This window comes from Dermochelys coriacea, chromosome 4 (genome assembly GCF_009764565.3).
Source record: "Dermochelys coriacea isolate rDerCor1 chromosome 4, rDerCor1.pri.v4, whole genome shotgun sequence".
NCBI lineage: Eukaryota > Metazoa > Chordata > Testudines > Dermochelyidae > Dermochelys > Dermochelys coriacea.
In genome coordinates this window covers 6823092-6835832 of record NC_050071.1, presented here as the reverse complement: position 1 = coordinate 6835832, position 12741 = coordinate 6823092, and the positions used below count along the sequence as shown (strand labels likewise).

The following is a 12741-nucleotide window of genomic DNA, read 5'->3' as shown; positions in this document are numbered from 1 at the left end:
ATAATATAGGGATAAAAGTGAAGGGTCTTCTTTGGTTACTATGCATTGGTTACTATGCAACAGACAGAAAATCCATGACAGGGAACATGTAGGTGGTCCAAAAGCATCATTTCTATGTGAAGGATCACAGACACCTGAGGATACTGTATCACTAGGGTAAACTATGAGAAGCACAGTAAACAGTAGAGGGGGGTGGAACATTTTAATTCAAAACATTAAAAAAACCCAGCTCAGTTTCAAGAAGAAAAATTTTGTTGAAAAGTTTGTTTCAAAATTTTCCAACAAAATGAATTTTTCCCCTTCTTTCTCTCCCGTTTTCTGTGGCAAAAGGAAAGAGGAGGTGGAGGAACAGGAGAAGAAAGGCAAATGACATCTGAAAAACCAAACCTAAAACACCCCCAAATTTCTGTGCGTCTTTGAAAACTTGAACGTTTTCAGTTAAAAAAAAATCACAAAAATTATTTTAAAAAGATGCAAATTTTTTCAAAATGTGTGGCATGAAAATTATTTTAGAATTCTTGACTTTTTTGTATTACAAGGATTAGCATTTTTTTTTTTAGCAGTGCTACCAAACACTAGCTAATCAGAAGGGCTTTCAGCTGGCTGATGTCTGAACAACAGCCATCTCTTCCTTTGCTTCCCATCATCTCCTACAGCTACCCCTCCTTGTAACTGAGAAGGCCTGTATTTGCTGGTGAAGGAAAGAGCCTTACTTCACGGCTGTTAAAAATATATGGCGTGCTGCTACTGTGCATTCCTCACTGCTAAGGGACAGCTGTGGCTTTTATGCCGCTGGCTTTTATGCCACCACAGGAGCCATTCTGTGGAGATTGTGCCCCAGGCAAAGACGAGCAAAGCTGCTCCTTGCACATGGAGGGGGAGTTTGCTCCCTCTTGTGTCCCAGCCTTACTCCACAGACCAGAGAAATCAGGACCATAACTCCACCTCTTAACTATTCCCCTTTTAGCCAGCTTGCTGTCCAGGGAGAAGCAGCAGGAGCAGTTAGACACTGCACTCCCCATCGCGCCGAGAGCACAGAGACCAGCTGCTATTGGGAAAGGCCCTAACCCCATTCAGCAAAGGAGGAGGTTTCTTCCATCCCCTGCACTGCCAGTTAAGGTCCTCCCACAAACTCATCTCAGGAGTGTCCACGAAAACCAATGAAGAGCTTGATCCTGCCAAGGAATCAGCCTGTCCCACAGGGGTGGGTACCACCTGCTGATACCAATGGCATCGCTCATGTGAATAAACACTACTCAGCCAGTAATGATGTTCACAATCCGTCATGCAAAGTGCCCGTGCGCTTGGGATCCAGCTGCTTGCAGGTGGGAAACATAGCTAGTATTACCCAAATCTGCTTTCACTTGGGGCCTTTGATGGGACATTGGTTGAAACCTCAGCTGCGGTTTCTCTAACCTGGGATTGGAGAGAGAGGGTTTTCCTAAATTTGGTAATTCTCAAAGACATGCATATCATGCAGAATGACATGTAAGGAAAAAAGTAAGAAGAATGAAAATGAAAACCTGAGATGTCTTTCTGCTGAGTATTTTTCCCTAGGAATCCCAGAAACCTTTAAGAGGCCACTGCCAGCAACTGATATCAAACCTTCATATGATTCATTGCTGGGGATTTCTGGCTTCTACCACATATCACCAGGGCTTAAATTCCCAGAGATTATTTCCTGGGCCCCCTATGCCTCCCACTTTGGGGCTTAAGTCTTCATCTGTGGGGTGGAGGTTCTCAGGGCTTTAGCCCCATGACAGGTGGGGGGCACCAAGGCTTGGGGCTTTAGCCCTGTGGAGGGGGGTAATACACTGGTGTCTGGAGCTTCTGAGCCGCAGGGCCTGCTGGGGCTTGGGCTTTCAGCACCATGGGAGGTGCCAGGACTCCCACAAGTTTGAAAATATTTACCAGCACTCCACTCCTGCTGGCTCTGGCTGAATTTAAGCCCTGCTTATCACTATGTTGCTCTCAGCAGCCCATGATTTTGATAAAGTTACTTAGGGCAATAAAGAGCTTTGTGTTCCCAGTTCATCCACAGAATTTCTATTCTGATTTCATGATGCATTAGAATCAACAGCATCTGAACCCAACCGTCTCTTGCGAAACAGAACAGACCTTTAGTGCAATAAGCCCCACAAAACTAAAGTCAACTGCCTAGTGCAGTCAGAGCCATATTAACCACAAGCCCGATCAAACTTGGTTGCTGCTAGTGTAGCGGGGCAATAGTCCTGCTATTGTGGGGAACTTCCCTGGCTTCTGCACTACCCCAGTGAATTGGGCTAGCGAAAGGATCTGAGTCCTCGCTCCCACTTCCTTTACCCAGTAGCCTCCTTGCCCTTGAGGGCTCCCCTTCCACTCTCCTGTCTGGCAGAGTCCTCATAACCCCAATAAAGCTGGGCCCAGGATTCCTGGGGGGCTCGACCCCCAACCCTGCTGTGGTCACCTAGGAGAGGGGCTAGGGTGTCCCCACTCCGGGGGGCTCTCTCTGCACTGGGCACTTCTGACCCACTGACCATTACATCCAAGTTAAAGCAAATGCAAGTTATTTAATCAACAATTAATTTTAAAAAGAATAAGGAATAATGGGAAAGGTTAAAGGAAACACATCAGCCTGCTCTGTGGCAGGGAACATCACAAACAGTGTCTCTGGAACATCAGGGCAGTTCACAGTCTGTTCCTTGTAAGTCCCAGGCCTTCTTCTCAGGCCCTGGCTGTGCTGCAGGGATGCTGCTGGTTGGACACTTGCTCTGGTGGTGGCCACACGCTCTCAGGCTCTAAGTGGCAGGACCCTTCTGCCCAGCGTCGCCCCTGCCCTGTCGGGGTTACGATCCAAGCCTGTCCTGCAGAGCCCCTTGGCTGAGGCGTCTCCCTGTGCTGGGCCCGCTGCCCAGGTCACCCTCGGTCTCCCCAGCTGCTCACTGCACCCAGCTCGGGCTGCTCCAGCCCCAGCTCCACCACTCGGTCTCTGCACTGCTGCTGCTGCTCTGCCACCAGCTCCCTGGGCTGCTTCTCCGGCCCCTCTGGCTCTGGTTGCTGCAGCTCTGCTCCCAGGACAGGTCTGCTCTCTCTGGGCTGCTTTTCTGGTCCCTCTGGATCTGGCCCAGCTCTGCCCCCCAGCTTAGCTTGGGCCCCTGCTTTCTGCTTAGCTCGGCCCCACTCTGTCTGACCCAGGCAATTCCAGCTCACTCGGAGGACGGGACCTCCCTGGCCTCCTGACTCCCTGATTAGCCTGCCCGCCCTGTCATTCAGGCTGACCTGGAGCATTGGCCTCTCCCCATTGTTCCTGGGGGCTGTCAGTCTCATGGTCCTGATTCCCCATCGACTCTTCCTCCTTTTTAGTACTGGGAGCTAGCAACTAAAACACCCCCACTCAATGTTAGTTAGGGGGCAACAGTCCCCTTACAAGGTTTCCCCATCTGCTATGGGCTTGGATTGATTTCTAAGATCTGAGTTAACTGAACATGATATAGACTAACCCTCTAACTACTCTACAGCATGATTTAATAATAACGAGGTCCAAAGACAAAAAAAAATCTATTCATGCATATTAAGGAAACCTGGCTTGATTCAGGTTTAACAAGTGCTCCACATTCTTGAATCATAGAATATCAGGGTTGGAAGGGACCTCAGGAGGTCATCTAGTCCAACCCTCTGCTCAAAGCAGGACCAATCCCCAACTAAATCATCCCAGCCAGGGCTTTGACAAGCCTGACCTTAAAAACTTCTAAGGAAGGAGATTCCACAACCTCCCTAGGTAACGCATTCACCCTCCTAGTGAAAAAGTTTTTCCTAATATCCAACCTAAACCTCCCCCACTGCAACTTGAGACCATTACTCCTTGTTCTGTCACCTGCTACCACTGAGAACAGTCTAGATCCATCCTCTTTGGAACCCCCTTTCAGGTAGTTGAAAGCAGCTATCAAATCCCCCCTCATTCTTCTCTTCCGCAGACTAAACAATCCCAGTTCCCTCAGCCTCGACTCATAAATCAAGTCCCCTAATCATTTTTGTTGCCCTCCGCTGGATGCATTCCAATTTTTCCATTCTTCTTGAAAAGGGGGTTGTGAATGGATATAAACCCCAATCCAGCAAATGTGTATGTTTTGACTCATTTTACCCATGCGAGTTGTCCCACAGAAATCAGTAGGACTTCTATAGGATTCCTCCTGGGAATAAATGTAGTCACATGCATAAGTGTTTGCAGTATTAAGCCTATAAAAGGAAAACCAGATAAAAATAAAGAGTTTGTGATCTATCCTACTTTCAACGATTCTGGAATACATTTGTGCTGCTTTTCCAATTCCAAAAGGCTGTGATGGATGTTTAATTGAATGAATCTGGCAATTATCATTTGTTTCAGCTTCCTAATTGTTCTCAGCAATGACACTGATCCTTGAGGTCTGCTGAATGCTTTTAAAAGGTTTCTTCACCTTATAATTCATTCGCTGTTAACACTGAGGCCATGTCTATGCTACACAATTAAGTCAACTTATGGTAGGTCGACCTACAGCCATTGCAGCAATTACTGCATTTTTTCATGTCCACACTACCTTCCTTCTGTCACTGGTGCATGTTCTCACCAAGAGCACCTTTACCAACTTAAGAGGGGCAGTGTGTGTGGGGGGAGAGGGCTGAGAGCCTGGGCTATCAGGTCAGTGCGGCGCTCTCCCGCTGCCACTATACAGGCACTGCGTTACCCAAACCACGTCGACCTAAGCCTTACGCCTCTCATCGAGGTGGATTTACTAGGTTGGCGTAGTGGGCTAGTTACAGCGGTAGGAGGAACACTGTAGCATGTATGCTTACATAGTTAGGTGGATGTAAACTGCCTTTCGTCAGCTTAACTTTGTAGTGTAGGCCAGGCCTTAGTCACCAAGCAGGAATCCCAGAGATATTTTCTGCATCATTTTGCTCATTTTCACATCCCCTTTCAGCCTCTTTCCAGCCCAGATAAACAAAAAGCACATCTTCCTTGGTAAGGTGTATTTAAAAACCTCTGTGAAATACCCTCCCTTTTGAAAACTGCCTACATGGTCAGTCTGGCTCCCATTAAAAACAGCAGCAAAATTCCCACTGATTTCAATGGGAGTAGAATTGGTCCTTCCCTCCACCCCCACCCACCCCCGAGCCTTGACACTGGTCTACACTGAGTTTTGATCTAATTTTGGGCCCAGTTCTGCAAACCCTCATTATTATTATTCATTATTTGTATTACCACAGTGATTAGACACCCTAGTCATGGAGCAGGGCCACATTGTGCTAGGCAATGTACAAACCCTCCCTCATCAGGGAGCCAGTTCAGCAAAACACTTTAAACACATGCTTAACTTTAGTGTGATATAAGCACCCACTCACTCAATGGGTGAAAGATTGGCCCCACCGGAGTCAATGGCAAAACTCCCATCGACTTCAGTGGAGCTATAATCCATTTTATCTAATTAAAATTAAGCACATGCTTACACCCTGTGCTGAGTTTAACAACTTTTTTGTACATTAAAAGTGTGTAAAGGCACTTTTTTGGGGGGGGCAAACAATGAAAATTCAACAATGTTGACAATTTTTGGTAAAAAAGTGTTTTTTTTTTTTAAGGCTATTTTCCGTTAAAAAGGTTTTTGTTGGGAAAAAAAATCACTCAGGTCTAGTGATTTTAGTGACTTCAGTGGATCTATGACAGTAAGGTTACTGGTATGATTGATGGATTCCAGGTCTGGGTCCGTGGATTGCAAAGGCACTGGGGTTGTCTTTCTATCTGCCTGTAAAGCACCACAGCATGTGTGATGGTCACCATCAAGGCCAATACCCAGGGATTGAACTAGGGACCTCCAAAGCATAAATTACAACAGCTTGAGCATAGAGCCAAGGCTGTGGTGGAGTCAGGGACGGGGAAGGGGGTGTCTGTAACAAGTCACTAACTGAATTGGGGGTTGGGGGGGAAGAAGAGGGAGGACAGACAGACAGACATGTAAGGGACACTCACCAGTCAGTTGCATACTACTTCTGCTCAAAAGAAGTGCATCACAAGCGTGTTTGAATCCTGAACAAGCCCCCACTTATACAATGGCTCTCACCTTGTGAGACGCATTGAGGGCTGAACCAGGGATTTCCAGAACTAAAAACAAACAACAACAATTAGTGCAAGGGTTATAAGAATCCATATCCTCTGTGGATCAGCAAAGAGGAGCACCTGTAACACACACTGACCAGTCAGTTACCTGCGTCCATTGTGCTATGATAATGATGCATTTTAAAAAAAATCAATGCTGCATTTCTCAGGGGATTCCCTAGAAGTTTTGTGGAGAGTCCTTAAAATCTAGGTAGCTGTTTGCCTCCTGATCCTGGCTCCCTGCTCCGGTGCTGGCATGGGTTCCCAACAGTGGCTGCCACTAGAAAGTGGAGAAGACCATGGGCAAGAAGGAGAAGTCATACAGACTCTTGTTCATGGTCTTGAGAAATGCATCTGAGGACATGTCTACAGTACAAGAGGCATAGCTGCAGCTATGCTGCTGGAGCATAGCTAGACACTTTCTCTTCTGACACTATAGTTTTTTCCCCATTGCTGCAGTAAAGCCACCTCTCCAAAAGGCGGTAGCTAGGTCAATGGAAGAATCATCCATCCACAGCAGGAATTAGGTTGACCTAACTACATTGCACAGGTCATGAAATTTTTCACACCCCTGAGTGATGTAGCTAGGTCAGCCTCACTTTTTGGTGTAGGCCTGGCCCGAATGGGTGGGGAGAGAACCCAACAAAGACCCACGGCCTCTCCCATTCCTTCCCTGTCTCCAGAAATTGATCTCCATGTGGATAAAAAGAAGGAGATTCCTGGAGGTGGCATCTTCACCTTACTATGGCCAAAAGCCAGGTTTCACAGGCATAAGTTGCCCTTTCTCAGAGACCTAACTGCAGTGGATAAAGGCCTTACTAGGCCACAAGGGTAGTGCCTTACCCATTCTTATTCTCCTACATAAGGGCAGGGCACAATGTTGCCCTAACTAAGGCTCCAATTCAGAAAGGAATGCTGGTTGGAACCCGCATGTGCACTATGCAACAGATAATCAGAAGTATCATTATTATTAATTGTCATACTGGGGGAGCACCTAAGAGCCCCAGTCCTGGACCAGAACCCCAGTGTGCTAGATGCTGTACAAACACAGAATGAAGACAGTCCCTAACCTTAAAGAGCAATCAGGAGCGTTATTTTTAATCTGACCCAAAGCTGTTTGGGAAACAGAAGGTTTGACAGACTGGAGAGCATGGTATTACCTTGATATCCTTGAGAAGCCGGTAGGCTACATACTTCTATTCTAAGTGTGGATCTCTCTATACAATCACATCTGTAGCTGTTTCCGTTTTTTTGTTTTCATCCCAGCTCATAGGAGAAGGCTCACCAAGAAACTGCCTTCTTTTTAATGAAGGGACTATCTGCAGTTGATAAGATAATTCTTACGAATTGGAAGTGGGGGGAAATGGGAAATGTGACAACCGCAGCACCTTTATAAACAACTTGGAAATGACAGTGTGTGCTGTGCAGATGAAGAAGGCTTTACAGTTCTGTGGCCCAGAAGAAAGCATTTCTCATGTACATAAAGATCACCTGCTGAATTCCAATCTGAAGTTAGAGCAGGGGGAAAAAGATCCAGAAAACAGTACATGCATGCAACTGTGCACCAAGTATATAAAACGGACATTAGTGGAGCACTCCCAGTACCTCAGACACTGTCTGCCCCTCTGTCATATTCCCTGGACCCTATCTGCCCCCCGGAGTACAGCTCACTCAGAAGTCCGATGATCACTGGCTCCCCAGTTGTATCACTTTTCAGTGCCACATCTCTGGAACAGAGCAGGAAATAAAGGGGGGCAGTGAACACTGAACTCTTGCTGGAACTTGCAATAAAAACTCAGCACATCTGCCTGGCCATAATGCCCACTCCAGTAGCTCTGCCCCTTCTTTGGCTGGCCGCTCCGCTCTAAGTTCTCATCGCTCAGTGTTCAGCCAGAGGTGGATGATGTCTGGTCAGATCTGCTGCCCTCTTTCTGCACTCACCTCTCAGATCTGGCTGATTTCATGCCCCTGAAATTCAGACATGGCCCTGAGCCAATGATCATCCTAAAAACCAAGATAGAAGCGACAAGTCATGGCTCTGTTCTTAATGAGGGGTGACCCAAGGTGAAGAGCCGAAGGCAAAGCTTTCTTGCTTGCCCAGGCTTTTCCTCAGTGGCCGCCTGAAGGCGCTGGATGCCTGGCTTGGTTTTTCAGTCTCTGTGGTCACAAAGCAGGTTACACTTTTAAAAAATGTTCTGATCGTTTAATGTCGGCAGATGTATCAAAATATTTGATAGGTGGATACAAGACATGCACCATAGATTCATAGATATTAAGGTCAGAAGGGACCATTATGATCATCTAGTCCGACCTCCTGCACAACGCAGGCCACAGAATTTCACCCACCCACTCCTGCGATAAACCTCTCACCTATGTCTGAGCTATTGAAGTCCTCAAAGCCAGATAGATCTTTTGCCCCCAATTGTTCACTGAGAAAAATGAAGGTTACTCAATGTACCAAATAGGGCAATCTTCTGGTTAAACCTTAGTGAATTGGATATAACTTCTCTAGGAGACAAGGAGGAGGTAAACATTGGGAAATGTTAGGAACTTGAAAAAGACATTTTGAAACAAAGTCCATTTTTAAACTTCAGTGGATTTCCCATGAAAATCTCTAGAAGAAAAAAGGTATACTAATATGCCCCCTCTGGTTAGGCAAAAGCCCAGCTGATTTAAGCTTCATCTGGCTGATTATCTATTCATAGTCTCTCCAAAGACCCGCAAACTGGCTAAAGGACTCACTCACAGACTCATGGGGGTTCTCATTTTGATCAAAGCGTATTAGGAAATTGAAACAATAGGAAAACCCCCAGGTGGGGTTTGAAGGATTGCTTAGCTGCCTGAGCCATACCGGAGTTGGGGTGTTCTCCAGTAAGCTTCTTAGCATGTATGCAGGTGTTTTTATTGTGTGCAATATGTTTTCTCTGTACTGCTTTTACCTTATGAATACCAGAGTCCTTGCGTAGAAAAATCAGTATGATAACTTAACTGTGGTAACACTGAAGAGAAAGCAAAATGAGCCTACTTAAGCAGCCTGTCTTTTGCTGGGGATATCACAGTGTAGGCTGGGAACTGTTGATCCTGGAAATACAACAGTCAGGAAGGAGAGAGACATGCAGGTCACCCAAGAGAGGTGATGACTGAAGAGCCCTGAGCCTAGAGTGGGTGCCCATGGGGAATACAGGTGCACTTACCATGAACGGTGACACTCACCTATAACCTGAGTTCTTTGAGATGGACTCTGGATATATACATTCATCAGATGCTCCAGTCTATTGCCGCTGAGACAGTGGATCCTTAACTAGGATAAAACTATTAATACAAATCAGGTATGTTGCTCCAGCCATCCCAGTCCCTTCCTACCCTCTCCTCTACTCTAGGCTGTGAATAAGACTGAGGAAGAGGGGAAGGTGGGCAGGGAGTGAAAACATGAAGAACTCCAGTTACAAGAAAGTAACCTTCATTTCTACTTTAAGTGGCTGCTGCATATCCTCACTCCTGGGATACATTGGCAAGCAGTAGCCACATAAAGGAAGGCAACTCGGAGTGCTAATTCAAAAGTGATTGCAGGAGAGTCTGCCAAACTGAGCATCAGATGTTGACACTGGCTCCAGAGAATATTATTTTGCAAAAGTGTGAGTGGAACTCCAGGTGGCAGCTTTACAGATTTTCATGCCTGGCATGTGTCTGAGGCATACTGCTGAAGCTGCCCTGGCCCCATTAGAGTGAGACATTATCCCTGGCAGAAGAGGGATGACAGCTAAATGTGAGAGCCTCTTGTATATGGGGTTTGACCCATCTGGATAATGTTGAGCTAGCTATTCCCGCTCCCCACCCCACACTCAACATAGGAGAAAAAATACAAATAATTGTCCATGAGTAAATTAAGGCTGGAAATTAGAGGAAGATTTCAGCCCATCAACAGAGACATGGAAGGACAGTGGGGAGGAACTGAGGTGGTTGGAGCACCGCAACCCCACTCATAGGCTCATCTCTGGAACACTAAGGAACAGTTTTCCAATGGGACCAGTGAGAGAGATGGGGAGGAGCAACCTAACTGGTTTTAAAATGGAGCTTGATACATTTATGAATGGAATTACATGACTTGTTGCCTGCAATAGCAAGAGCTGGATTTGATTACCCAGGAAGTCCCTTCCAATGCTATTTTCTGAAGTGTGTGAATGTCTGAATATTTTAGTCCTAATAGCAGGCTAAAGCTCTCAACATCTAAATCAAGCAATTTAGCTTCACCCTTACACACGACCCTTAGGGGAAAAAACAAAGGCAAGTTTATAGACTGATTGATTGATTGATTGATTGATTGATTGATTGATATGAAAACTTGTAATTACTGTAGGGAGATATTTTAGATTCAGATGTAAACACTACTTTCTCCTTATGAAAAACTGTAAATGGTGGTTCAGCCATAAGTGTCTGTAACTCGCTGACTTGTCTTGTGGATGTAACTGCAACTAGAAATGCTGTTTTGACAGTCAGGGGAAGTAAAGGACAATCTCCCATTGGCTCAAATGGATGTTTCATTAATTGCGTGAGAACTCAATTAAGGTCCCACAAGAGTTACAGAGTTTTAATAAGAGATAAATCATTGCTAAGGCATTTAGAATAATTTTTTAAATGTTGCATGAGAAAACACTGATTTATCATCAATGAGAGAATGATAGACTGATGGCTGATAAGTGGCCATTAATTAGAACATCAGCCTTACAGCTTTATCTGAGCTGGTGCAAGTATTCGGGTATGATTTGGATTGCAGCCATTGTAGGAGATACAATAGTATCTGCCCACACTGTGAAAGCTTTCCATTTTAAAACTGTAACCTTTTCTAGAAGATTTTTTGTAGAAGTCACTAATACATTCTGAACTGCTGTGGAACAAGATATTTCCATGTCCATTAAACTAACACCTGCATGGGGGAGGTACAGAGAGTTTAGGTCTGAGTAATAGATTTGACTCTTTTGTTGGGTCAGTAAAACCAGGAGGACAATCAGTGCCTTGTTGAGAAGTGTAGTAGTTTTGGGAACCATTGTCGGTTTGGCCCAGCAGGGGTGCTTAAAATGATCTTGGCCTTGTGCTGTTTTATTTTCCTTATAACCTTCTGTATAAGAAGGATTGGAACAAAGGCATACAGGGGCCCTTGGCTGCATAATATGAGGACATTTTCTCACTAAGATGGCATTGATAGCACAATATCCTGGCTTGGTAATTTGATGCTATTAGGCCTAAAGTGGAGGATATGACAACTTTTCCTCCCAGTAAATACATTTTCTTTCCATCCTTATTTGAGGAAGTAGAGTGCATTAATACACCTTTAGACTTCTGAACAGTCACTTACCTCTATTAAAGAGTTTGGCGCTCAGTGAAAATATAAGGAACCCTCTTGGGATAAGTGATATAATTTGTCTGCTTCTTTGGTCATGGGTTGAATCAAAACTGGACTTGCCCAAATGACATCTTCTTAGAAGATGGAACCAGAGTGGATGTAAGAACCAAAGACAGCACCTTATGATGATGCTTCTTATTCTTTTCCGAAGATGTGTCCAGAGCCATAGCTAGTCTGTGCACCCGTGTTGTGTTGGATCCAGTGAGCTTGGCTGCTAGTGCTTCTTGAAGAAGTAAAGCCTACAGTTTGTTCCATCTCATCACTCTCAAATGGAGCAAAGGTGCTAGATTTGGAACACCTCAAAGGGTCACCTCCCTGTCTGAGAAGGCTAAAGGGCAGGAAGCACAGCACTGAAAGCCTGGCTTCTTGGTATTCAGATCCACCATCGAGGTCACTTCTAGAATGGAACCGATGTTCAGAACTGTCAAACCTTCTAACATTGACACCTAACGTACTAAACAGAAACCTTATACTAACCACGTACAACAGTATCTCTGTGTAAAACCCTAACAAAGTGGGGCACGCCTCTAAAGAAGGGTCTGGACCAAAGGTCCAGAGCATTTCTTAACCCATCCCTGCAGGCAGTTGGAAGGAACTGAGGCAACTAGAGCATCGTGCCCCCTCCTATAGCTTCACCCCTTCCTCATTTGGGAATGGGGAGGAAAGGGGCAGGTGAGTGCTCCACTGGACGTGACTCATTAAGGTTCCACTTACTGAGGTGCCCCGAGCCAGTGCATCCCATGAGTGGGAACATGTAGAGCCTACTCAAAGGAGAAACTTCTCTTTTTCCCAGTAGAAATATAAAGAAGTGTGAGCTATTTTATAACTGCCAGCAAGAAATGACATTTTACGGCAAGGTCCAGCATCTTTCCCCACCATTGATCCAGGTCCAGTGCCCACAACAATTCAAGATCAGCAACAGTAACTTCACTGCACCAGCTCTTCATAGCAGTCATTTGTCCAGCATCTTTTGGCAAGACTTACAGGACTGATAATACACATACCAGGATAGTATTGATACTGGAAGATACTGAAAACTAATGAAAGCTAACATGACAGCCACCATTTTGACCAACACACCAGGGGTTGAACCAGGGACCCCCAAAGCTAAAAGCATGGGCTGCTACAGCTTGAAACAAAGAGCCAAATTCTGGAGCTAGGCTCTATAACAATTCATATCCTCTGTATGAGGCACAGAGGGGGATTTGTAACACAGAGTCATTGATGAGTGGCA

At 45.5% G+C, this 12741-nt stretch overlaps 1 long non-coding RNA gene across 1 annotated transcript in view; it reads right to left on the bottom strand.

Annotated features, from left to right (window-relative positions):
* Positions 1–1104: 1104 nt before the first annotated feature.
* LOC122459996 overlaps positions 1105–12741 on the bottom strand; it is a 50780-nt gene continuing 39143 nt past the window's right edge. The window contains exons 3-4 of the long non-coding RNA XR_006281001.1: positions 5981–6112; positions 1105–1416 (exon numbers count right to left, since the gene is read on the bottom strand). This is a non-coding gene — a long non-coding RNA (uncharacterized LOC122459996). The remainder of the gene's footprint in view (positions 1417–5980; positions 6113–12741) is intronic.